Source organism: Chelmon rostratus, chromosome 18 (genome assembly GCF_017976325.1).
Source record: "Chelmon rostratus isolate fCheRos1 chromosome 18, fCheRos1.pri, whole genome shotgun sequence".
Classification (NCBI taxonomy): Eukaryota; Metazoa; Chordata; class Actinopteri; order Chaetodontiformes; family Chaetodontidae; genus Chelmon; species Chelmon rostratus.
This window is the reverse complement of record NC_055675.1, coordinates 16,909,806-16,937,658: the sequence shown is the minus strand read 5'-3', so window position 1 is coordinate 16,937,658 and position 27,853 is coordinate 16,909,806. Positions and strand designations below refer to the sequence as shown.

Genomic DNA, 27,853 nt, shown 5'->3' with positions numbered 1-27,853 from the left:
AGTTGAAACAATCAAATAAACATCACAACACAAAGAATCATACAAAAATGTAAAGTCCAAATAGCAATAGCAAACATTTAACTTGGACTTCAAACTCAGAGCACAGCCTTTTGTCTTTATTTATAGTGCTTTATTGCTTATTGCCTTATAGCCACCACAATCAACTTCAAATGACGAACTAAACTGTACTTGACACCACACACACAACTTTATGTTGGAAGTTACTGTACTTCGCGACCACGCAGACTATTAATTTGAAATGCTGTGACCGGATGTTGAGCTTCCCTCCTCTCAGGTCTGCATTGACACCGGCCATCCAGCACAGAGCAGCCTCGACTGCCGTATTCAGACATCCCAGCTCTCCCAGTTCCTGCTTCCGCCGCAGCCTTTCCTCTCACTTTTCTGGAGCAACAAATCTCGGCTGCTGCTGCGACGGACACAGCCCCGGTCGGATGCTGCTGGAAGCCGGTGTACCATGCCGAGGTAGGTGCCAATAACCCTGCTGCATGGCGGAAATGTCGGAGCTACGAAGGCATTGCTCAGCCCATAGATTCCGCCGTTACATCCCGGCCTGTTGACTGCGTCGCTGCTGAGATCACGGTTACCAGATAGCGGTCACGGTAGGCAGGAATTTCTGGTCCCCGTTCTATGAGAGCCGTTACCCGGACGTTTTTGCTCTGCTCCGGGGGGATGCTCCGTTTATACTTGGGTTCCGTTACATCCTTAAAAAACGGCCCGCGTTCTTCTTTGTTGCTTATTCGCCTTTGGGGAGCAAGTGGGCATGTTCAAAAACAATTCACAGCGTATCCGCGTAACGGCTACGGCACGTTAGCCCGAAACCTCTTTCACCACCGCGGCGTTACCTGGACCGTGCCGTGTCAAAGTGGTTCAGTTCGGCCGCCCCGTTCGAGGCTGGGAGCATCAACAGAGCTAGGAGCGTGTAGCTTTTTAGCTAGCTCGCCCGTGCGCGTTTGTTTTCCGTTGGTCGCGGGCATGTACGGCGCGAGCTCTCGCCGTTAGGCGACACGCGAATGCATTTGACCTCGCACACGTAACGTGAAAATGAAGACACATGACACAGGGGAGGGGGTGTCTGACACGACCGCGTATCCTTGAGTGTCTTTTCCCCGACACTGGGTGTTATGTGTGGCGAGCAGACAAAGCGGCTGCCTGTGTTTCAGCCTCAGTGCGCCGCTGCCAGTATCAGGACTTGCCTGGTAATAATGACCACAGCCAGGCGTGCGTTTGTTTTCAGTATCTGGAGGTGTGGTTAATGTGTAATTAGGCCTTCTGATGTGTGATTATGAAGTAAAAGCGGCTCAGTCAGTTCTTCTACATACCAGGACGGTCAGAGGGAGCCAGCAGGGTGATTTCTGCTTCCCATCCCTTCCCCTCTCTCTCTCTCACACACACACTTTACACAGCAAACGGTAATATACATGGCAGCAGCCACACACACAGACGGTGCATGTGGCTCTGTGTTCAGTGTAGCTTATCTGATGGAGCCTGGCGTCAGTGCTGGTAAGACTGGAGGTTGAATTCCCAGCAGGGCCACCCATTAGAAGATGTATGCCTCCGAATGGCTTGTGGTAAACGTACTGCTCATTGGATGGATGGGTGCAATAATGTTAGGATCTCAGATCTGAAGTTAAAGCATGTCGGGGAAGGATATACTGCAAGGCTCTTTTTTAATCTCATTTAATAAGACAGATTCAATGGAAAATAAGTGCAGCATCTTATTGCATTCGCATAAAATTGATTTGTGATACGGATGATTGATGGCTTCCCCTCCCCTTAACTAAAACATTCCATATAACTTAATGTCTGCAGCTGATATTGCAAGGCATATTTCATGTATGTGAAGCACTGTGATTTTCTTCCTTTGACAGCGTATTGTCTGACAATAAATGATCAGCTCATAGTGTTCTATAGCGCCGCAATTATCCCAAAGTTTTGATCCATTTGCAGCCAATATCCATTGTGTTCTTATTTGAATTGTAGTCGCTGACTAGGGGGAAACTCAACACCTATGGACAACTAATGCATCATTAATGTAATCTAATAAAGTCAGCCTTGGTAACTGGAAGCAGATTGATTGAGTTATTAGCCTTAACCCATTCATGAATAAGTAAGCAGCCATTTATATTGCGGTGACAGCATTCTATGCCACAGCAGGGGGACTCTGTCTTAAATTCCAGTGGTGAGGAATGTGCTGCTTCAGATAGACGCCTGTTTGAATTTTAACTGTTTTAAACTGTCAGGGGCCAATTATTTTACATAAAGCAAAGTGACTCATGCTTTGGCAACAAATTGCTGTGATCGGGGCTTTACCGTTTTTAGACTGAATAGGCATAGCCATGGGTGGACCCATTTATATCAGCCAAGTGCAAATAATTGCATTAGAGCAGTTCATTCCAGGCTGTGTAATTTTTGATGAAGCACTTAAATGAAATAGCAGTGATGACAGTCAAAATCACCCTTGAAATTGACTTAGCAGGTTTGAAGTTTTTTGCAGAGTGCCTCCCAGGTTGTGTTGTCTCCTGTTGTTGATTTGACTGCTTCAGACAAATGTTGCATCTGCTACCATGTAGCTACTGTAACACCCGATACTGCATCTATAATACAGGAGAGTGTGCTTTCTAGAGAACCCCCCACCCCACACGCACACACACACACAGACTTCAGCTGGTCTATTTTCTCTCATGCCTCTCCCTTCGTTCCCCCCCTCACTCTCTCTCTGCCCTTTGTGCTTCCACCTTCCATGCCTCATGCCACTGTCAGTCTTCATTTTGACTAATGAGTTCATTAAACATATTAGTGTTGCTCCGCCAAAGAGGTTAGATGCGGTGAGCAAAAATGGGCGGTGACTCATTTCATAGTTTTATCTGTATTTAACACTGTGCACATTTGTCACATGGCAAGCTCCATTTCTCTTTTTGGTTTAGTGCAGCAAGCCACTGCCAAGTGGAGTTTTATTTAAAATAGCAGTTGGATGTGTTTTTCATTTCAATTCTGTCTGCAATACCAGCCTATCACCTGCACAGCAAGTGCCTCTGTTTGCATGAAAAGCCATTCTAATTTCAGGCATCACAGTGTTTTGGCTCACTGTACAGTGTGTGTATAATGCTTGATATTGGCTTCAGTGTGCTGTTTATACATCCCCTTTTTGCACACGGGTGTCCCAGATCCACCCCCCCACCACCACCACTTTTTTTTTCTGGAAACGTCAGACGGATGAGAAGAGAAGGCTGAATTGAGCAATGGAGGAAACAAACAACACATTTTGAAGACATGTTCCCAGTTTGGGAGACTTATGCTACAAACACAAAGAACATTGAAGTGAAGAGCCTATGCAAGACATGGTAATGCTTGTCGCGAGCTGCTGTAACAATGCTACCAAAGAGGAAGGCTCATCTGGAAGCATTGTTTTGTTTGTATTGTTAATCCATATGCAGGGTATTTCTGCTCCCCAATTCCAGACAATGTACTGTAAATAGAGCAGAAGCTGTTGAAAAGAAGCTTTTTGCTTTGTTGTTCCTGCTTTGAGGAAGACTGATCTCATATGGATACATGGACGCACACCCATCTGATTTCTGAGCCTCATCCTTAAATACTTGGTCTGTCAAGAAAAGCCAGATAATGAAATGGTTCATGCGGTGAACAATCACTCTATGTCCAGTGTTGCCATTTGGCTGACATTTTTCATGTTACTGTTTAATGTCTGTTTTCAGTCTCCTCCACCCTATAGGCTTTTGAAGACATCAGCAAAGAGATGAGAAAATAAGGACGTTAAAAACTTTGTGGAGAATCCTATTGATATCATGTGCATTAGAGTAGGGACTGAACCAATTGCATGCCATGTGCTGGAACATACCTGTAGTCTCTAGTTTCTTGTAAGCTTGCTGAATGCAGCCTTTCCAAAGGGCAAAATCTGTAGGAAAAAAGACCTTTCTGCCATCACTTTTCTCCTGCTCTCATGCTACCGGAGGGCCATTATTATCTGTATTGTAAGACAGAGTGTCTGTCTAGTGATCGTACGAGCCAATCACAGGACGAGTGAGGGGTAGGTTTCCATGGAGAAAAGCGGGCTGGGCGTCTGAAGCTCAGCTTCAGCAGCCCAGCCTGATCCAGACTGATAGCATTCTCCGGCAGCAGAAAAAGAAAAGGCCCCAGCAGGCCTGCCCTGCTGTCTGCCTGTCTAAATGTCTCGCTGCTTGTTTACCTGTCTTACTCAGCTGAATGTCTAAAGACAGGCTGGAGTTCAGAATAGGAATTCAGTCAGATGGGCACAATAGGAGCTTGGCCCGACAGCCATGTGGAATCAGATCGGATTTGTGTAGGGACTGGATCTAGATCACATCATGCCTGTCTTCGGTGGGTTTGGAGAATGTGTGAAAAAGTGGGTTGGGTTTGGGCTGAGGCGTAGACCAGTCAGAGATCCCGACCTGGACTCCCCCTTGAAGAGTGTGCTGCCCCGGCTCTGTTTGGCCCTGCAGGGAGACAACCCAGCCTGCAGTGCACTCACATCAGAAAGGATGTGTATTTGTGTGTGCATGCATTCGCTTATGTGTGCTTGCTTTTGCTGTATCTAGGGGAGTTATTGCCGCTGCAGCCTGAGCTGCGAAGCGGGTCTTACAACATGTCTTCTCGGCTCATTGGAGCCGTCCAGAAATTGGGCATGTACCCATCTACATGCAGCGCTTAAAATTTTGTCCTTCCCCTTTTCCCCCCTCCTTTTAAATAGAAAGCACTTAACTGCCTCTTGTTGCACAGCCTTCTGTGTGCCTTTTCATTCATTTGTGTCTGTATATGCACACATTTATATTATCTATATCTACGCGTCTGTGTATTTTTTTAATTTTTATTTATTTTACTGTATCTGTGTGAATGCTCAGCACCAGGACAAGAAGAATACAGTTAAGTTGCTGCTGCCTCCTCTGCATGAGGAACTGAATTCTCATGAGTATGACACACACTGAGAATTTTTAGCTCATCAGAAGTTGCTGAGGGACTCACTATGGGACACAAACAGCCCCCCCTCTCCCTGCCAACCACCCACCCACCTACCCACAAAATCCCCTGATGCTCAGTGCCCATGGCCCATCAAACAGCATTGTCAGCCCCTCTGAGTCCACAGCTCAGGCCAGGATCAGAGCAGGCATGGAGGGCTGGAGGGATTCAGGGATGCTGCTAAAAATTCTTAGCCGCCTGACAAGATACTGCACTGTCTGGGTCTTATGCACCCCACAGCGTCGAACTAAAAACAGGATCTAAACCTACTTTGGCTCCTAAAGGGCTCTTTCTAGCATGGGAGCCTCCTGAAAATACAAACCCACACTAGTGGCGTCTACGGATGGATGGGACAGAGATTTGGAGTGTCGAAGAGGCAGATGGGTACGAAGGGGAAATTAGGAGAGAAGAGAGAGGTAGTAATTGGGACAGCTGCGCAGCTTGAGGCATAAGCAGTCAGATCACCCACCTCACTCCCATCCCTCCGCTCTCCGCTCTCCCAACCCCAGAAAATAAAAAAGAGTGCCAGAGAGCCAGATGCTGGCCATTAGGATCACAGTGACAATAGCCCAAATTCATTCTGCAGCCAGAACACAGAATGCACAAGCCCAAAAAGACACACACACACACACACAGGAATAGAAAGGAAGAAGACTATGAGCTCATCTGACAGAATGGGTGCATTTCCCACACTTGTGTAGAAAGGTTGTGTGACAGGCCTGCCTCTGCACTGGGGTTTGTGGATATTATTCTGTTTTCAACAGGAAGCCCAAATTCCCAGCAGCCACTCCACCTCTACCCACACACACACACACACACACACACACACACACACACACACACACAAGGACTATTGAATGGCTTCCATTTAGCCAGTGGTGGCTGATCCAGTACTGGCCAGTATTGGGTGGCCTGTGTGTGACCTCCACACAGGTCCGAAGAGGGTTCAGGCCCATGCCCCGGCAAAGTGGGACCTGGACCACGATGAAAGGCCTGCATTATCTTTCTCACAGGCGGGGGGGCTATTTATGTCACTGGTGCCAGTCCTGCTTCCTAGAGGGTTTGTTTGCCGTGGTCGTTGGAGTGTTTGTGGATTTTTGCTGTTACACTGTTGATCCCCAAGGGGTAAATTCATTTATGTGTCCTCTGTTGGGAGGTCAAAATGTAAGGTCAGCTGCACTGCACAGTCCTCGTAGCTGGAAAAGATTCAGTGTTTCGCTTAGCACTAAGCCCCCGGTTGTCTGCGCCAAGTTCACAGGAGGTGAGGTGGTTAATGTTCATGTGTCCATTGCCATATCTATCAAAGAGGTCATTGTAAGCGCGTGTGGCATGTGCAGTGTGTGTTACACATGGTTGGCAGCGTAGGGCGGCGGCTGAGAGGATTGTGAGGGATCGTAGAGGATTGGCCTGATTGGATTTCCGTTGCAGGAGTCCTGTCACCTGGCGCAGCATGGCGCTCTGGTAGACAGTGGGGTAGCAATCAGACAGCAGTCACACTGTGAATATACAGCAAAATCTGCATTTACGCACTGCAGACACAAGTATCTACTGTACAGAATATAAAGCTAAACCTCCTTATAGTCAAGTCAAATTATTTTTACTGATATTGCCCCAAATCACAAATTTTCCTCAAGGAACTTTAATGAAAAGAACATGAAAATTAATGGAAAACATGTGCTGCCAACTGATACCACCTCAGCCATTCACTCTTTTCTCCTCCATGGCGACCAGGAAAGAATACAGAATACACAAACACACAAGAGGCAAAGATCAAGCACACAGACAGGAGAAAGGAAACCAACACACAGAGGGAGAGAAAGGCAAGGACAACATGCACACAAGGGAGAGGGAGAGACAAGAGGAGAGGCTGATTATCCTGGAGGACGGAGATCCAGATCCAAAACATGTGGAATGAGGTACTGACAGCCAGGAGAGAGGTCCCATGATGCCAGTGGTCCAGCAAAGAGAGGCCTTAGTGAAGAGAGGACAAGCAGGAAAAACTGGAGAGAGATAGGCACGCAGCTTGGATCCTCATTTGCTTGTCGGACAACAACAAACACAGGGTTAGAGAGATGCAGCGGTTGTCAGAAAGTTTACAGTATTCTTGTCGGCAGGGCAGACATGGACTTTGGAAGTACTAGGCTTAATAGATTGAGATGAGACTGAGAGCAAGCTGCAGTAAGGATAGTGGTATCTGGTGCAAGGCCTGAAGTAATAGGCAGCTAACTGAAAGTTAAGGCAAAAAGATGAGTTTTGAGTTTGGATTCAAAGGCCTCAACAGAGTCAAACTGTCTGATATTAGCAGGAAGGTTATTTCAGAGGAAAGGGGCGTGATAGGAAAAGGCCCAGCAGCCTGCTAGCATCTTTTTAAGTCTGGGGACAGTCAGAGCCTTGTATTCTCAGTGCATGGGGATGGAGTATAAGGTTAAAGGATATCAAACAGATGTGAAGAGGCATGTCCATTTACAATTTTATTACTCATCAGAAGCACCTAAAAGTCCGATCTGACACAGATACACCACTTGATATGAAGTTTTCAACAAATTGGCCAAATCCTTGATTCAGTTCTTTTAAGAGATGCTAGTATTCCCTCAATGGGAAAGTCCACCTTAAAACAGTTAAAATGGTTCGGAATTACTGGTAGTGGTTAGTGTCTGGAAACATTTAATTGCTTGATGGTATTTTTCCTGCAACTCTGTCGAGGGTGTCATGCGAGATTTTTCCCTTTTTGACAACCCCAGCTGTAAATTTACAGTTTTCATATCCACCCCTCACAAACCAAAAAGACTTTATTTTGAACCTTTTCAATGATGATCAATGATTACACTGGCAGAAATGCTTTGTTAACCAGGCTGTGATGCAAATTTCTCCAATAAGTAGCCTTAAAAGGCCAGAATACAATGCAGCGACAAGACATTTTGTGTTCTAATGAAAGTGCACAATGTTTTTTGACTAAAAAAAAAACCACTGATATTCTTTGCCATCTTTTCCACCCCTACATATATATATAGGTCTGTAACCCACTGCTGAATAAAACAGCTTGTTCCATTGAGCTTGTCAGGCCTTTTCTCGGGGGGTTGTTGAAAAGCACTCTGGGAAATATAGGAAATCACTAACTGAAGTCAAATTAGAAGAGCACAGCTGAAAGAAAGTGGGTACAACAAAACAGTAATGATAACAATCACGGAATAACTCCTGGAATGCATTGTTCATCACATATTGATGATTTTCAACAGGCTAAGCGTATCTGAAGGGGGATTATTCTTTTTAGTTCTTTTCTCACAACTCTCCTTTAGGGCTGAGGTGGATTTAATTGAGGACATTAGGAAAGGATCAGGGTGGTATTTTACAATGAAGGACTCTAGGATTTTAACCAGATAACTGTGAGTGGTCTGTTCATTTGTAATCATCAACACACGCCGCTGAATTCAATCCCTAAACTTAACATGTTAGGATTTCTGCCACATATTCGGCTTCGTCCGGATGCAGTAGACATTTTTTTATACTGCCACTGGCTTTGAGTTGCATACTCCTGGTCATTAGATGTAGACAGCAGAACATTGATGTGGACAATTCTGGTGTTTCTAATTTTGTTCGCTGAATGCACGCCCCTCAAACAGGCAGAAATATCTGCATTTACACTGTGCAAACAGAGGGATCACAGAAGTGTTAAGGAGTGGATTACACTGTGATCCTCGCACTGATTTGACGTTAATTCATACCTGTGCAATTTACTTACCCAGAGACAGAGAGAGCCGCAGAGCTAGATCTGCAGTGTTGACAAAACATCAGCATTATTTTGACATATATTGCGGCAGCGATGCATTTTGAGGAATAGATTTAAGGTTATATTAATTTAATAGATGTGACTTGAAACATTTCCAGGAGCCTCGTCTTTGGATGATTGTGGGAATATCTCCCAACGGACCTCTAAGTGATGTCCAATCTCTTGGTGCTTAATGATATTTCTGGGTATTAAGGAGTTCTGTGTGCCAGAAAAATCTACTGCCCAATGTTTCAGTTATTGATTGAGTTATAAACTGAATTTATTATGCTATGTTGCAGGCTTTGCATTGCAGATGTTGCATTCTTTTATGCTGCAGTATCAATATGAATTGTCAGCCCTTGTGCAGTATAGATGGCAGGTGTTTGTAGGTTGCAGGGGCATTTCATGTAAGTAATGTGCATGCCTTATGGAAAGTAACATGTATTACTCTCAAGTCAACACAGACCTCATAGGCTGCCAGGGATTTTCCATCAAAAAGGGGCATATTGATTTTTTTTAGTTCACATCACTTATGAAAACAGTTATTTGAGAAGTGAAAAAAAAGCTGTGCGTTCTTGTGTAAACAGTTACCATAATGTCGAGGGTGAACTGAGCTGTGCATTTGTGAGAAAGCTACACAAATGCTGCACTCATTAATTTTGTCACATGCCATCCCCTGGCCTCTGCCATCTTTGCTCTCATGTCAGACCCTGCAGATCCATTGCTTCACAAAAAATGTCCAAGAAAGCAACTTCTTCATATGTTCTATTTGTTCTTGTTGAGTGCAGTGTTGGAAGTGTGCAATACCACAGTGTCGTACCATTCTTTTTTTTTTTTTTTTTTTTTTATACAGTGGTTCAACTTAAACCATTGGTCTACAGGATGTAATCTCTCTCAGCATTGAGCTGGTGACTGATACAGTGGAGGGTTAAGTGTTCTCTGGTGTCTGTGAAGCATCAGTCAGGCATAGTGTATCTATGGTTCTTCTGGTTGCATGTGGGGAGAAGTGTGATTTTACCAGCATGAGCCTGAGCGTCAAGATTTCGTGAGTTTGAGGAGCAGGAGGACGGTATGGTCTTTTATCAGTTTGGGAATTGGGAAGTGCAGCTGCTGCTTCTCTTTGATTCTTCTTGAGGCTCCATGAACCCAGAAAGTGAAAAAGAACAAAACAGCCTCTAATATTTCATGTCTCTTTTTCCTCCCTCCCTTCCTGTGTGTCTTTGTCCCTGTTCTGGTCCCCTCTTGTTGTTTCATAAATTCTGATCTCTTTTCAGCTTGTGTCGTAGAGGGCATTGGGTTAAAAAACATTGCAATTGAAACATCTAGCTCTGCTAGTTTTGCAGGGCAAGACTGTGAACCATGCAGTACGTCTTGTCCAAACCCAACACCTGCACTGAGCTCCCAGTCAGATTTGTAGGCCGTCTTTGCTTTACTCCCTCAGCACTAAGGCTGGGCTTTGACAGCATTTTATCGAATCTAAATCCAGTATCCACTTGCCAAAGCTGAATGCTTTTCAGTTCCTTATTTCATTAAGTTTAGCTTTCATCATTTGCAAATACAGTTTAAATAACTGCAACTCAGTTTACAGCCCTGTTTCAAAAAGCGTTGGGATGCTGTGTAGAACATAAATAAAACAGAATGTGATCATTTACTCATTCTTTTTGACATATACTCAATTGGACACAGTACAAAGACAATATATTTAATGTTTTTCCTCCTCCACTTCATTGATTTTTGTAAATATCTGCTTATTTTGAGTAACTAAAGACTGGGAAAGTTGTGGAATGCTCCAAAAACACCTGTTTGGAACATTCCACAGGTAAACAGGTTGATGGGTAACAGGTGATAGTATCATGATTGGGTATGAAAGGGCCATCCTGGAAAGGCTCAGTCGATCACAAACTAGGATGGAGTGAGGTTCACCACTTTGTGAACACATGATTGGATAAAGAGATTACTACATGGGCTCAGGAACACTTTTTAAAACTGTTGTCAGTAAACACAGTTTGTTTGCAAATGATTGCATTCTGGTTTAATTTACATTTTGCACAGCATCGTAGCTTTTTTGGAATCAGGCTTGTAGATATGTGACCACCTGTTGTTTGGCGAGAAGCCAGAGAGACAGTTTTTAGTGGTAACAACCAAATTCATCAACATTAACATCATTGTTGTTACTATCGATCTAGCCTGATTAGCTGTCACAACCTGTGGCTACAACCTGAAAATTAGATAAGCTGATATGAAATGTTGATTGTTGACTGATATTGATGGTTTTTGACACACTGAAATAACAGCTGCTGACTTTTACACCTGATTTTTCACAAACTGCCTCAGGTCCTGATTCAGAACTATGAGGTTAGTTAAGTCAAAATATTAATTTGATTTGCATAAAAGTAGAACTTGGACCATCCTTTATTTAACGTGCCACGATCATGAAGGATGTAGAGCGAGGTTACAGAGTGATGTGTCTTTTCACCCAACTCTAATCAGCATTTTTATATTAAGCATCTTGCTGCCCCTGCCAGCTTGTTGAGTCCTTCTTCAGCATTTGTGAGAGTGGCAGCACTGGTATTCACCTATGGCAAAGCCCATAGCAAACCAGCATGTGACCATTTGCATCTGACGTGCCTGTCATGTAGCCCCTGGGGTGTTGCTCCACACGGTGTCACCTCCTCCCTCTCTTTTCATGTTGTCGTGGTATCGCCCTCCACTACAAACGGCTGCTCCTTATTGCTAGTTCCATCAATGCGAAGGGGACTTTAAAGGGCCTGCTTGGCAGACCCATTCCTCAGTTTTAGCTGTGGTCTGGGAGAGCAATAACAACATGCCAGTCAGATATAAGAGCCCCTAATAGGACTCAATGAGATGACACAGCAGTCCAAGGCCTATTATGCTGTTGGAGCTGTGGGACAGACAGGGAGAGGAGGGGGAGAGCGAGAGCAAGTGACTGACCACATACCAAAAAAAAAATGATGAAACGTTCCTCATGGAAACAGCAGGAAAGTGCAACAGAAGACTGGATAGACAGGATGGAGGTGTTCTGAAGCAGTGGGATGTACACTGTCTGCCTGTCGGTGACCCAGAGCTAGTTTTGACGAGGATCGAGGAGACACTCGTGCGATGCCAGCCGCGCTGCCAAGTTTTCAAATATGCATCTGTAAAATAGCTGTGTGACAAGCCGCTCCAGAAACAGAAAACAGCCTCCCCTAGCCTGGTTTTTACTTTTCTTTGATCTTGTGACAACGGCAAAGAATTGAAGTTGGCACATCAACTCAGTGAGGAGCTTTAAACACCCGGTGAGGGCTTTGCCTCCTCACTTTGATTTGTGGCGTAAATGAAGGATTATTATAGATGAATCCAGTGTTATGGTTGTCCTCCAACTCTTGATGTTTAAACAAAAACCAAAACAGTGTAACCACCTGAACTGCTGTGCTGTCACATTAGAGGATGAATGCAACCCGCATGGCATACTCTCTTATCGTTATTCCTCATGCTCAGCATGGACGACATGTTATTGAGAGTCATAATGGTATCGTATAGTCGCTGTGAAATAATGTACCCTGTGTGCATTTGGGAGCTTATCACATATTCGCCATTGAAGTCCTTGTCCCAGCGAGCAGGGGAAACTTTACAGCATGGAGATGGCCAAGTCTGGCCAGGGTCAAGCAGTGAGGGTTGAGCTTCAAGTGTAAGTTCAGGCTTCTGTTTGAAGGCTGACCCATCCACTCGCTTGAAATGACAGAACGCCTTCCGCACTCTTCTTCTCTTTTTACTTCATAGCAGCATCATCAGCCTCACTTGGTCTTTGCTCTCCTCTGGCAATCGGCGCCCTAATTGAGGCACTCTTGAGCCATGTTTATCACCGTGGCAACGTTGCCCTGCAGATAATCATTGTCTTGTGGATTAGCATAACAACAGAGGAGAGGCTTTGCTTTAATTCCACTAACACTGGACCAAGCTCCTTTGTGTCGGCTCGCCTGCCGGGCTTGTCTTAACTGGGATTAGAAGCATGAGCTGCTAGCACCCACCCGGCCCCCACATTGCGCTCATGCCCCTGCCTACGTACTTGAGTGAACCCACTTCGTACCCTTGGATTTTGCTTGGGGGCAAAAATTTCAACATTTTATTATGAACCCTACCTTAATGTTAACACCTTTGACCACCAGCATTTTGTTCCACAATTTACCTTAAAAAGAGTAAGATTAACTACTTTAGCTAGCTACTGTTCATTGACTGAAAGCTAAAACAATGAGAGTTGTTTTGCTTCTCTCAAAGGACTGACATTAACAAGGCTATGCTTTTATAGCTAAAATAAAGGCAAAAGCATCTGCCAGCCCTGCCCAGGCGGCTTGTACGGCATGCTCTGAACCACGCTGTTATACTGTTCATTAGCTACCTGATTGTTTCTCTTACCAGAAAGTAAGTTTGTCCTTGAATGCATGCATGAACCCTGCCGCCCCTCTGAAGTGAAGTGTGTGCAAGCACATGGTTCAATATGCTTCAAACAAATTAATTCCGAACAAGTGTCATCCTAACATGTTTTAAGGCAAAAGAGTTTATACCTGTCATAAAGAAGGATGTGACATGATGAGTAGTTCAAATGGAGGTGACGCCTGTCTTTGAAGGCATTCATGGTGTTGAACTCGGTTGCGTGCGGGAAACGTGACAGGAGTAGTTGTGTGAAGAATTAAAAAAGAGAGTCTAGATCCTGCATACCTTCTCTGCTCTGCACTCCCGACCAGTTGCTGCAAGAAGTGGGCCTGTTGGGATTGTCAGTTTCGGAAAGTTATAATAATTGTTGAATGCGATCCCTTGATAGGTGCAGTTGGCAATTCTGGAGAAAGGTAGATTATGAGTCTTATTTCCAGGTCGTCAAATACTGACACGTTGGGTTGCCCACTGGCCCCAAAGCATCAGCTGTGACATCGGCAGAATGAGACTCAACAATCAGCTGGCTCTGATTGGTTGTTTTCATGCACATGCTAATAGGAGCAGTGGGAGGAGCCAGAGGAACCTGTTTTTTTTTTTTTTTTTTGCCATAGATAATCTGTCTCAAATCCTGCTGTCAGACTATAGTGACAGTTTAAGCAAAAAAAAGTCAAAGTTATTCTTATATAAGTTACCTACCCTTAATGCACAGGCTTTGGAAAGTGTAGGCGAGGGGATTTTAGATGTTGTTCAATGATCCGCTTTGCTTAAGGTATACTGATGTTTTAATTTTTGCTGGAAATCATAAACTATTATACCCAGCTGTAACCCAAAAAACTTACTCCCGATTATTAATTAAAATCATGACACATCGGACTGGCATGCAGAACTGCTGGCTGTTTTTCATTTATTTTTTTATGAGAAGCGAATCACAGTTGGTATCAAGTGGGTTTGGTTGGCGGCAAGTGCTGGGAGAGGCGTGCAGCAGGAGCGTGCCGTACTGTCCGATGTTGATCTGTCATGTCACTGCAGTGGGGCCTCCGTGGAAGACCGGGTGTAACCACTTGTCTGTCTCTGCTAGCTGGAGAGCACAGAGGCGGAGGAGTGAAGGGGAGAGGAAGGGCGTAGGGTGGAGTGGGGGCAGCCTCTGACCCCATAAACACATCAGATTAGGAGGAATAATAGAAAGAGGGGTCTTGGCAGGGCTTCACTAATATGCGTGGTAATTTTAAGACGCTCTGAAAAGTCAGCAATGTGTGGGTGGGCACATTTGATATGTGTGTGAGTGAGAGGGAGAGATCCTCGCATCAACAATCTCCATGGAGGATTCCTGTGGTAAAGCGTTCTCGGCTTCTCAAGCAAACAAGTGGTGAGGCGTGCAAAAGGAATTTCAGGCCCCCTCAGAAAGATGACCACACCATCGCAAGCGAGCTCCTTTGAAAGATTAACAGAGTCTATATGCTTTTGCCACAGACAGACACGCACAAACACATACACACACTCCTTTGTCTCATCGTTGATTTATTTTGCGGTGAGGTGGTTTCACACTTTTTTTTTTCTTGTGGCTGGCATTATCTTAAGTTTGCGTTCCTTTGCCAGGCTTCTTTCAGGGCTAATTTTCTGTGTTTAAGGCTACCAGCCCACTGGCCAGCAGTGTTTTAATTCAGTTGAACTCGCAGTGTCAGTACTTGGCAAGGCCTCGGCAACATCACATAGCCAGCAGCTCTGGATAACATTTCTCTTTTTATCCAAGCGACAGTTGCGGACACTTGTGATAATTCCGTGACCCGTGGTTGAATCAGATATTTCAAAGAAAACAATAATTTACAATCCAAATAAGTAACAGCACTGTGGGCTGCTTGTTCCTGCCCTCCAGTGCAGTGCTGTTTACAAGTGGGCAAGTGGTGGGGGGAGGGCGAGTGGTGTGAGGCAGGCTGCTGGAGCAGGTGACATCTGTGACCCAGCACAACAGCGGTGGATGCCGGACACATGCTCCTTCCTCAAAGGCTACTGGCACCCTTTCTGCCTCATTGGGCTCATGCCCACACGCACAGCCTCAAACACACACATCTGAAATACTTAATCTGAGTGAATCCACTGTACATAAGGTTATCTTGAAAGTACCATGATTCAACACACCTTTATGACATAACGGCTAGAAAAATAATTTCCCCCTGCATAGCTTCGTCTTTTTGTCTGTGACAGTGACTGGAGAGAGCTTTTCTTTTTTTTTTCTCTTTCATTTTAGTCTGTTGACCCACACTTTACAAGCTGCTAACAGCTACTTTGTGAACATGACAGACTGCCAAACATCAGGATCATCGGCTTACAGAAAATGACCTCCCGATATGTACCGCTAAGAGCTGATAGTAGGTCAGTTTTTCTGTTTCACACAAAAAAATCTAATGGAAAACCCATCTCAGGAACAGCTGCTGCTTTGTGATACAGCACATACACGCACACACACGCACACAGAGTGAGTACATACATACGTACACGCCTCCATGTGCGTGCCGAAATTGGAACTTTTTCCAGCTTCACAAAATGACAATCAGATGATTGATCTTGCTTGCTGAGCTATTAACCCATTATATTTACCAACCCATTAGCTTCCTGATAATTGAACTGGTAATTAAAACATAGGCCTTAGTTTTTCTCCCATGGAGTCCCAACGACCCCCACTGAGCTGAAGACTATTTTATACAGTAAAGAGCAGAAATATACAGCAAAGATCAGAACATTAACACTCTTGCCTAGAATTTTCTAATATACTGTATTTTCAGTCAGTCTTGCAATAAGTCAAAATGTATTATTGTTTAATTCTCTTTTAATGCAGCTCTATGTGATTTATAATGCAGTTTTACATCAGCTTTCCCCCTCCATATTGCCCATCTCCTCCCCTCTCCCTGGAGGGAGTGCGTTTCTCCTCCTGGTCTCTCGTTGCATTCTGATAAAGCAGACTCTCCCTGTGATGTCTCTTATCTCCTCTCATCTGCTGCAGTAAAGACGGTCTCTGTTTGTTTTATGCTTCCTGCCAGTTTTTCCTTTTTCCATTCGCCTTTCCTTACCCCTCTTCTTGACGCCCAGTGCCTCGTCCCAGTATTGTGTGCAATGGATCAAAATTGTCAGAATAACTTAATGGTGTGCTGACCTGCCTCCTGACCCCCGCTGTTTATCAAATCCTACCCTCTCCACACCCTCCCATTCTGTGAGACGTATAGATTTGTTGCTCCATATCTCTGGCAGTGCAGTGCTCTGCTTGCTTACTGCCGTTGACAGAGTGTGTGTCCAGCTCAGGCTACGCTTGGCTGCATCAGGGTAATGCTGCTGGCTAGTTCAGATCCAGCAAACAAACAACATATATTATATTGGAGGCAAAGAGGGTGGTTGTATAGCCAAGGGGCCTCACTCTGCATGTGTTTGCGTGCATGTGTGTGTTTTTGAACGTGATTGTGTTAGTGTGTGCATTGACCTACAATGCAGGCAACACTGCAAGAAGCAATAGACCCATACTGTGCCCGACCTGGTCTAACCACGCTTAAGGCAGCGGTGTAATAACAGCAAAGTCGAACTTGCCAGAAATAGGAACAGTCAAACAGAGCAGCATGCAAATTTATGTACAGTTACTGCAACTTTACATTGTTTGTTTAAGTGCACTCCATGGTGGGTGGCGCAGGAATACAGAGGTCACCACAACCCACTGAAACCAGGAAATAGAGCTGAAATGAGATAAAGTGAGAGACAACACAAAGCAACAGCTTTAGTTGCTTAAAAATTTTTTCAAGCAAAAAGGCCAACAATTCTAGTAGTTTCTTCACCAAGCAATTAATGGAAATCTGAAACCAGTCATGAAAATAATTGTTAGTTGCCACCTTAAATTAAATATCTTTGGTTTTTAGAATGTTATAAATAAGCCATTTGAATGCGTCACCTTGGGCTCAGGAAAATGGGAATTTTTCACTCTTTTATGACATTTCATGGAACAAATGGGCAATTAATCGATTGAGAAAATAGCTTAGAACGATAGTAATTGTTGGTATTATTGGAAAGAGCTCAAGTTTCAGTCTTTTTTTGCAGCCACATAATTACACAAAAACCTGAAGAAAAAGAGCGGCTCTGGTGAAGTAGCAGCATGGGCAGGTGAGGGAATGCCAGCCTGAGGAGTTGCTTGGCTATAATTGTGAAGATATCCTTTTAAGAAGCCAAGCAAATAATGCCTCAAAATGATTAATTTTAAAAAAAGCTGACTACAGGATGTTCACAATGAGAATTGGAAAAAAGCACTGAACCTGGAAAAGGGAATGGAAAGTGTCTCTGCAAAGCAAAGCAGCATTTTTTTATATTTAATAGAGGTGCATCGAAACCATACAAACAATCTGAGCATTTAATTAAATGGATCAACCAGATAAATGAAAGTGTGCGTCAGAGAAATTAATTCACAAGAGGAAACTCGATTGTAAACCTCAAGTCTTGTATTTGAATTTTTTTTTCTGCATTCACTATGAAGATTTTCACACCAGTCATTTTTCTCTATAATGGAAAAACTGAGCAGGGAAAAAGGACACATAAGAAGTATCAGTTCTGGTATCTGAGACAGAATAATTAATTTTCGGATGCAGAGTATGAAGGTGCCTTATCAGGGCTGGTACTGATGTTACAGATCCTGTCTGTGCACCTCTGATGTTTAAGTCCACTGTGACTCTTTCATGCAGTGGCGACCTGTTTGCAATGGATTTGACAGGTCTAACCAGCCGGCCTGCCTGTCCACACTGTGGAGTTTAACCAGTACAGGCCTTTGTTTTACTTCACTAACCCTAATCCAAATGCCTCCTTCTGTCCACAAGAAACCGCTGAAATTAATTTTTACAGCAAGTTTACCATTGACTATAGAAGGAGTGAACTCTTGTCAAAGAAGCATTGCACATCCATGAGTTTTAAATCATAATGTTTAGGAATTTAGCTCTTATCTTGTCATCCTGGGATTTTCTTGCTACGCTGCTGCATCGTATTTGTGATTCATGCTTGGGTTTCTGTGGCACAAATGGCTCAGGTCATGTGGTTTTACATCAAAGGAACGCTAGATCTGTTGAGACACACCTCTGTCAATACGATCTGACACACTTATGATCTCTCATTTCATCATTTCGCATCTCTCTGTCCCGTATGTCACTTTTCCTCACGCTTTCTTTTTTTCTCAACGCATCCTCTTTTCACTCGGCCTGTTGTATAAACACAGGCGGCTGATGGATTAGTGGAGTTGTATTAAATGGCACACCCTCTTGATGTTTCTAATATTCCTTGTACTAAATCTCCCTCTGTCCTTCTCTCCAGTCACACACACAGACACACACATGCACAAACTGGCCTGAGATCAGGTGTGTGTATGAGGTGGCAGTCTGCTCTCTCTGTTAGGTCCTCAGCTCCCACCGGCCCTCCAGATGGCCATGGTGTCAGCATCACACCTTTTGCACACATGAAAACTCCCTACATCCTCCAGCCCCCCTCCGCACCCCCTGCTCCCTACAACAAAGTGCGCAATTACAATTTAAGTGAAAGATGTCTTGTACAAAAGTCCTCATTAGCATTAATCTGGCAGTGATTACAGCGTCGGGATTTCTGGCACAATTTCACCTGCCTCCAAGATGCACGGGGAAAGGAAATGCAGTCTGAGGAGGTCAAAACTCCGACAACACTTATAGGATGAAAAAAAACTTAATTGTGAGAGCAGCACGCCACAAGCCAGACACAGCGAAGTTATTCTTTACACTACAGATGAGTACAGTTTACTGCATAACAGAAAGAACTGTCAGATGAATGGGAAAACGTTTTTAAATGACATGAAATATGTAAAGCATGTGTAAGCATCTGCCAGCAGAAGGGAAGCAGCTTCTCCCTTCTTTAACATTTTAATGGGCATTGCTGTGTTGGCAGAAAATAAGAAGAAATTATGCAACAAACTCAACTACAATCGCAAAAATGTGGAAGACTGTTTGAACAATGTCAGCCACACACAGTGTTTGCAGTTTGATCATATGCATTTGTGCTTTTGGAAAACATATATTTTCCAAAAGCATTTATATAACACTTTCTTTAATTGTGTTTTTTTTTTTTGCATGGCAAAGAAAAAAATGGCAAGCAAGAATAAATGTTAACAAAACATGAGGTTGTTGGTGTTTTAAACAAATCTTGTTTTTGATATTTGATATACAGCGTGATATTTTCCCGGTGAGGGACCTACCAGACACTTATTTGTTTTACAAGGGAAAATGAAAAAGCTTTCACAAACCGTCTATAGATTGAACTGCTGTGGTGCTGGATCAGTAGAAAAAACAGACTTTTATTTCTTAAAACACAGCTCATTAAATTATTCAGTGAAAGTTTGCAGAGGATGTGCGCTCCTGTTCTGCAATGCCCTGTTTCACATTCATGCAGCAGCTCGAATTCGCTCGGGGAGTTCTGCAGGAGAACCGCACGTTTGTTTTCCTCCTCCTGTGCTACCGAGCGGCTACGCCAGAGCAGATTGGACAGTATGCGCTTTGCTTGTGGGTGCATGTGAGGTGCGGCGGGATGGGGGAGAGGGGAAAGGGTTCGTTTGTCCTCAGCCAGGCCTTTTCTGGTCACAATAATCATCTCTGTGACTTGTTGCTGATTTCTATTTCTGCTTCGATTCAGTCCACTTGTTCGTCTTTTAATTCGGTTCCCGTCATCACGCCTTTCAGTCATTATTGCTGCGAGGTTCAGCCATTCAAAGCTATTCCCATTCGCTCTGGGTACTCAGCAGCACCCTTTTTCATTAACGTGCTTCATTCACTCCGTGCTGTTCTCTATTAATGCATTCCTCCTTTCCCCTCCCTGGTGAATTCCTCTATACTGTATATATAAACTCCCCATTTGTTGCCCCTATCATGATCATCTCTCCTGCTGCCCTCTCCTCCTCTTCTTTCTATTGCTCTCCCTTTCAGTCTTTCTTCTCCTGTGCCATGTGCTCTCTGTATCCTTCCTCCCCCTCTCCTCGCATTTCTGTCTCTCCCCGCCTGCCTCCATCCTTACCGCAGGGTTGAATCATCCCCGTTTCTGCTTGCCTTGTCACGTTTGGCCCCCCTGCACGTCTGTCCAGGCCTCATCACACGGAGATGGCGCTAGCCGGGCTGACATCTCGCCACAGCGCCAAGGGCCTCTGATGCCCGTGACGCTAGCACTGACCTGTCCCTCACTCCTCAAAGCACTGACATCATCAAAAAGGGACACATTTCTGCCCCGGGGGCTATTAATTGCCAAGTATGGAATGAGCCACATTTTCCTGCATGCCATTTCCTGATTAGAAGGCGAAAGAGACAAGACTTTTACATCTCTGTCTTGTCTTTTTTCTGTTATCAAATATTCTAGCTGGCTGCAGATTTTTAGGCCTTTACATGTAGTTTCGTATCCTGCCGTCTCCTCTCTTGGTATCATCTGGCTGTTGTCAGAGAGAGGGACCACATCAGCACTATTCTCTTCAGAGCTCCACCTCACAGGGGAGCCACTGCTTTCACACGTACTCGGCTTCAAACGACACACCTCGGATCAGACGTGCGCGCATATGCTCACATACGCGCATGCACTTCGCGGTGGCAGAACCTCCATCCTTGATGCAAAAGTGCACACAAATGAAAGCCCCGGCCTCCTCCTTGGTGGAAAATTGAGTCGTGGTCCTTCTGCTGGCGCAAAGTGACAGACAAGCCAAGCGAAAAATGGAATCAAAATGTCCCCATATAGGGGAATGTGTGGGCACGAGCAGTGGAACTGTGTGGTTCTATAACAAGCACATGCAAATCATGTCAAACCAACCCCAGGCTCATTAAATAAAACATGGGAGTGAGGACAAAAGTCTGCCTCCACTGTAACCTTGCATATTCATAATGAGCACTCATTCCTAATGTGGAGTGGAAGGATGTTACGCAGGTCGACATCATGTGGCTGGGTCTTTCTTGGATGCTGTTGTTTGGAGCTGAGGCTTTTCTGAGTTTGACAGTCCAGAATTATGCATTCTTCACTTTTTCCAGTAACTTTTTCTGTTCTGGCTCCTGCACAGAATTTGTTTGCGCCCTAAAACTCTGTGTGCTCTGAAACAAAGAGAAAAAAATGTCAATCAGTGTGATGAAGAAATAAATTGCGTTGAAGATTTTCAATTACCATTTTAAATGCACTTATAGTCGAGGTCAGTGTACGTATGCGAGGGCACTCAGTGCAGCTGACAAATTAATTTTAATTGCAGTTGGCTGAGATTTTCCCGGTACTTCTGGGCAGGAAAAATTTCACCCCCTTCATATTTGTATCATCGGTCATCGCCTTTGTTGAAAATTCCAATGACAAAATCACAAAGACTTATTTTTTTATGTGTATTTCCTTTAACGCCCGTACTATTGTGCCTTTTATCAGCAAGTGCTGCGATGCACTTCAATACCAAACTTGCAAATTCTGCTCAAGTGTCGAGGCAATGGGGAAATGACACATTCACAGTTTGTGCAAGATTAAGATAAGCGATGAGTTGCCGTCATTCATGAGGCAAATGAATGTGTGTTTGTGATGAAGTCGAGATCAGTTTATGTAACAGAAGAAAACAGGACTGGATGTCGTCATTTCAGAACGCAGAAATCCACTGCGATGAAGTTAGTTTTGAGTAGGATATTTAAAAAACATTCACTCCAAATGTGACCCGTGACCCACATTGGAAAGCTCTTTTCCTTCTTCATTCTTCTTCATTCTTGTTTTCCATCAGGCTCTGTGTCCTTTTGTCCATTTCTGTTTCTTTCCTTTGTCTGCCTTCAAGTTGGTAAGCAAGAAGTTCTCTCTTAGGTTCTCTACAGGTATGCAAACAAACTGTGCGCACCACGCATGACCACACATTCTCCAGCCTTTGTCACCTTTGTCTCTAAGAAATCTAGCAGAAACTACACAAGGAAACTGTACACAATATGGATCGGTCTCATCTGATTTGCTTAACAAGGTCAGTATCAGTGCTGATACCAACTAAGTTTATTGTATCGGTGCATTCCTTGATTGTTTTTATTAATTTCGCTGAAGACTTGTGCAGTGCAAACGATGGTATGTTAGATTAGGTGCTTTTGGCTGGTGTCATTTTTAAACTGTGAACAATTTGACTTGAAACCCGAACTGTATTGAGGTGTGTCCTCCCCAGAAGTTTTCTTTAAGTCTCACATGATCCAAGCACGAGAGCCAGCAAGGGAGCTATAACAAACACTTGAGGGAGGTGGGCAGAGAGGCCAGGATTAGATGCCTCCACTGATCTCCGTGATCCCCAGCCAGCAGAGCAGGCAAAAAAAGTAAAAGATAGCCCATTTAGATCAGGCCCCACTGATCCATCGCCCAGAGTGATGGGTGAGAGATCTGCAAAGAGGACTAGGACTGTGACAAGCAGTGTTCATTAATGCTCCAGCTTCTGCTGTAGAGTCCAATCAAGGGCCTCCACACACAAGCACCCTCAAACACTAAAGTAAAGCTCTCTCTCTCTCTCCCTGTCTCTCTCTCTCTCTCTCTCTCTCACACACACACACACACGTGGCTATCCAAGCAATGAGACAGGCGGGCTGAGCGTGGGCACTGATGGCTTCACTGCCTCAATTGATGGGTGCTTAGAGGGGAGTGAAAAAGGAGAGGTGGAGATACGGGGCCAGCGAGACTGAGCGCGCGAGAGATGGAGCGGCGGGTCTGCTTTGTCGATGACTCTCTGATAGCCTGAGCTTAGCACCACTTCTGCTCAACATGCAAAGCCATTACATTAACCCACATGCCGCACAGCTGTTTCCATTAAACGCTGCGGTCCCGAAAATCTCTTAGCTGTCACCACATACGCTGCAATCCTAATAACGCTCCCTCACTTCCAGGTGCTGAATTGTACTGGTAAAAAGCTGTGTTGTATTTTACAGATATTAGGCGTTTAGCCAATGCTTGTATCCAGAGTGAGTCACAGGGAGGGCAACGATAGAATTAGTTTATAGTCGTAAATTGACAGCATTAGAGGGAACCAATATAACATAAATATCACTCTCTTCAAGGAACTGGCATCGCTGCGTTGTGGCAGAATGTGATCATGGATCTACAGTTGCTGGCGTGTGACAGACCTGGCAAGGCGCAGAGCGGTGTCTGTAACAGCGCTGTGTCTGTTTGTACTGTCATTCGAATGTTTACCTCCCAAACACCCATCTGAAATGTAATCAGCAATGTGTGCATTGACTGTAAGCCTGTTTGGCGGTGTGATTGACTCAAATGCTGGACAAACAGGCAGAGTGCCTGCGAGCATTTTCCTTAGATAAAAACGGACAAATGCTGACTGGAGGCGCGTCGCCCCTGATCTATCCTTGACCCAGCTGGTAGGGAAGACTGTGAGAAAACCAGACTGAGAACAAGAGCTGCTTTGAGAGCAGTTTGCTTCATTCAGGTAATAACGGCCAGGATAGAGTCTTTAAGGACAATTCCGCCTCAGTAGTTTTTGATTATTCTCTGCATTCCTGTACCTTTTCAAAGCACAACAAGCCGCTTTCTTGCATCTTGTATTGTCTAATGAGATGTTTGCTGCTTAGTTCTTTTTCATTGTCAGTGTGTAGCATCAAATTCTGTATAAACACCACAACGTTCTTGATATAATATTCCACTGTGGGTGGCTATTTTCAGCCTTAATTATGTAAAATCAAGTGTTACTTTTGCAAACTGTAGCCTGTTAAAGCGCGTCTCTTTGGCTTGTCTGTTGGCCTAAACAGGACAACCTGCACAGACAACAAGAACAAAGTTTTCCTTAAAAAAAGAAACAGAAAGAGGAAGACAGACACTTCCTCCTGTCTCATTCTCTTGCATTGTTCTCAAATTTGCGCTTCTCTAAAAATGTGCAAGTTTATAGCCTGATGCGGTTTTGCCGAATTGCTCCCTGAAATCCAAAGTCTAAAGTGTTGTTTTTGAATCACTTGCACTTACATTACACACGATTTCACATCGACAGAAAATGTAAAATATGAGCAAACTCTCTAATCAGGCTGGAAATGTCCTTTTCGTATGAGTGTGATATTCCCCAGGCAGCACTTAACTGTTTCAAAAATAGTTGCCATACCAGTCAAATAGCTGCCTTCACTCCATTTGATAAGATAGGAAATATTTTCAGTTGTCTACTTGGTGACATTGATATTAACAGCTTTCATCAAGTCCTGCTTGTTGGTTTTTGAGGGTGTCATGCACTCACATTCTTTCAGAGACCTAAGTGAAGTGTACCCGTGAAGATTTTCTTACTCTGCCTTCCTCTCATTTGCACGGTTCAGGCTTTTCTGTGCAGAGTCTGTGTGCGATCACATGAGACAGCAGGAAGTAGGGACAGGACGCATCAGTCTCATTAGATGTGCTGATATGTGTGTGTCTCCTGTGTGCACGTGAGTGGTTTTGAGTGGCTGCTGGGCATCTCACAACCGGCGCGTCCGTTTAATTCAGAGCTCCCCTCGCAGTGTGTCCCTTTGAGCAGTGTGGAATGAAAACCGATCAGGTTGTGCTCCATCAGGGGTGCGGTGTCGAGCGGGGTAATGAATTCCAGGAGGCTGAGCATGCTAGCAAGTTCATTATTCCAGCTTGGTTTAGGAGTAATTACCATTTTGCATCCAAAGCCATTCAAGACCGGGTTGCTCTTGTCAAATTAAGCCAAGTGTGAATTCAGATAAATATTCGCATAAACACGAATGCGCAGGGTGGGCCTCTGTGACAGCCAGAGATTGGTGTGGCCATTTTGTTTTTTGTCCCCCTCACACCCTCAGTGGTGGCTTGCTGATAGCCATGTATATCCAGGACCTGAGGAGCTGGAGGCGTGTCTCTAAAGGGCTGATGACTTCCAGGTTCAGGATCTGATGATGAGAACATCACTGAGGGGCCTGACGTGAACTTGTGACACCCTTCCTTTCATGCTTGTCTGCCTTTGAGCCCCAAACCTGCTCTCTCGTGGGTCATTTTCATATTTTTGCATAAGATTGATAGGGCATGAGCCTAATAAGCAGCCATGCAGAGAGCCTATATCAGATAAGCAGACTCATTTGGGTCTCAGAAGAACGTCATTAATTATGAAAAAGAACAGGCCCCTCTAGTTGTCTGTGTTGGTACACTTATTCCCTGACTTCCCCGAGTGCATAGTCACAATGGTGGGTGTGCAAATGTATCCACAGCAAGCGTCAGAACTCTCCTATGCATCATTAAATCCTTCTACAGAAGTTGTCCAATCAGTTTTACTGAAAAGATGGATTCAAGTACATCCCAACTGGCATGTAGAGGAAGCCTGATTCTCTAAAAGTGATTTAAAGTGATCATGTCTCTTGCAAAATCTTTAGCATCGACAGCAGATTTGTGCACCCAAATTTGCAGTTCATAACCCTTAGATTAATAATTTCTGTGTTTTAATTAGTAATTAATTCTCTCAAATAAAATCTAATCTGTTTTCCTCTCCTTTTACCTTAAACATCTATTAGCTAAAAAAAAAACTTCATTATAGATGCATGTATCAAGCTAAAATACACAAGAACTATAATCATGCTTCATTATCTCTTGACAGTACATTATGTGTAGAATAATTTGCTTCTACTTCGTATTACATCGCTTTACTGTTGTGCCCATGACTAAAATGAATAATGCCCCTCCAGCTGTTATTAACAGATACACAATATGGCAGCAAGGAAACATGCTGTTCTGCCGAGTAAAAGATGAGCCATCAAAGCATCACTGTTTTTGTTAAAACATCTCTGAGTTAACAATGAGCATAAGAACATATTTTCACTAATGAATTGCTGTCTCTGGCACGAGACTCATTCTGCTGAGACGCACATTCTGGCTACACCACCACAATGTCGACTGTGTGCATTATGAGTCCCTGCACCCGATGGTATTTATCACAGAAGGTCTTTTGTTGTCTTGAATAAATAGACATATTACTAGGAGTCCAGAGTTCAGCCCACACTGCCTGCAAGCCACAGGCACACGCTGTCTTCAAGGGAAAAATATATTCACTGCTTGAACATTTGGACGGGAACACCACGAGTCAGTTGAAATATGAAGGCATCGTAAACACTGTAGAAAAGAACAGGGTCCTAACTCAGTCTGGATTTCTAAAGGAGCTCTGAAAAATGTTCATTTCCAACCTATAGTTTCATTTCCCGTTAGCCTATTTTTAAAGCAGTATTGAAATCTCAGTTAGGAAACTCTTCATTTCTACGGTTCACAATGTTTTCATATAGGCAGAATGCATCTAGGCAGAGATGTAGCTGCTTTCGCTGGGTATTAACGCTGTTATAATTCATACATCTGCCCCGAAATACCCGCGGTGCCTCTGCTACGGCTTCCCTCCGTAGCTGTGACGGAGGGTTGTGCATGTCATTTGAAGAGCATGTGCACCACTGGGATTTGTAAACTTGAAATCACAAAGATATCTTGTTTTTTCTCTCTCTCTCTCTCTGAAATGTGAAACTTGGAAAGAAATAATAATCTAGCGGATTTCTGCAGGGTGAATATTTAGTTGCTAGGCAACAGTTGGCATTCGACAGGAAACCTCAAGTAAAGGAAATGGTGAAAAAGGCAGAGGGGCTGGGGGTGCGTTTGTGGCAAAACGGAAACATGAGTGGATCGAAATAGGTTGTATGGACAAAATGGCAATTTCCCCAGGCCTGAAGTGGCCGTGTTGTTTTGACAAATTGGCCCACATGCAGGACAGTTGTTTACCAAACCAAGGCCATTTAAGCAGCGTGGCCCACCATTATTTCAGCCATTTTTGAGAGCACTTATCGGAAGCTCTAAACTTCCAAATCTTTTTTTTTTTTTAGATTCCTCGCAGTGATAACTGAGTTTTTAAAGTAATATAGAGCTGCCGTGCGTAGAGCTATTTGATCGCTAAAATGTAGGGGGTCTCTGATAAACACAAAGCTGTAATTTTAACCGTTATCTTCCTCACAAAACTCCCCCAGCAGCAACTGTAGCTGTCCATGTAAGCCCTCTCTCCACTGCTTTCTTTCTTTGTTCCGTCATCTCTGGCTTGTCGTAGCCATTACCTCCCTCTCTCTGCCCTCTGGCAACCAGTGAAGAAGTCCATGACATTGATGCAGGATTTTCGTAACGCAGCTCCCCATCCAAGCCCATTTCCTTCGTCAGATTGGGAGTTCGGATATTTATAATCTTGGGGCACCAGCTAATGGTATTTGCAGAGCAAAATCAGTTTAGCGCGTGTTTTCCGTAATGGCCTTGACTGCGTGGCATTGCCAGCGGCCTTGTCTTGAACGGTGGAAGGATGGCTCTAATTTGGGCTAATGGGTGACTCAGCCGTCATCATCATGTGTCCCTCAGTGGGCTGCAGATGGCTGGTGAGCCATGGGTGCAGCAGAGCCGCACACACACACACATACACAGCACAACACAATACATCAAGTCAGTGACACATGCAGCCAACGCTGACATTTGTAGAGTCACATCCAGCGAGAGAGAGCGGGGAGGAGGGTGGGGGAGTTATGAAATGATGCTTTCTTAGCGATATGTGCGCAAAGAACATAGGTTACTCTGTGGCCAAGCTAATCAAATCGTTGCCGGACTGGACGATTAGTCAAGTTTCATTTTCAATAATGTATTGGCTTTCAGCAATTATGA

General features: G+C 44.2%; 1 protein-coding gene across 1 annotated transcript in view; it reads left to right on the top strand.

Annotated features, from left to right (window-relative positions):
• Positions 1–294: 294 nt before the first annotated feature.
• Positions 295–27,853, top strand: part of fut8b (fucosyltransferase 8b (alpha (1,6) fucosyltransferase)) — an 83,584-nt gene continuing 56,025 nt past the window's right edge. Inside the window, exon 1 of the mRNA XM_041958548.1 lies at positions 295–483. The gene's annotated coding sequence lies outside the window, so the exon portion shown is untranslated. The remainder of the gene's footprint in view (positions 484–27,853) is intronic.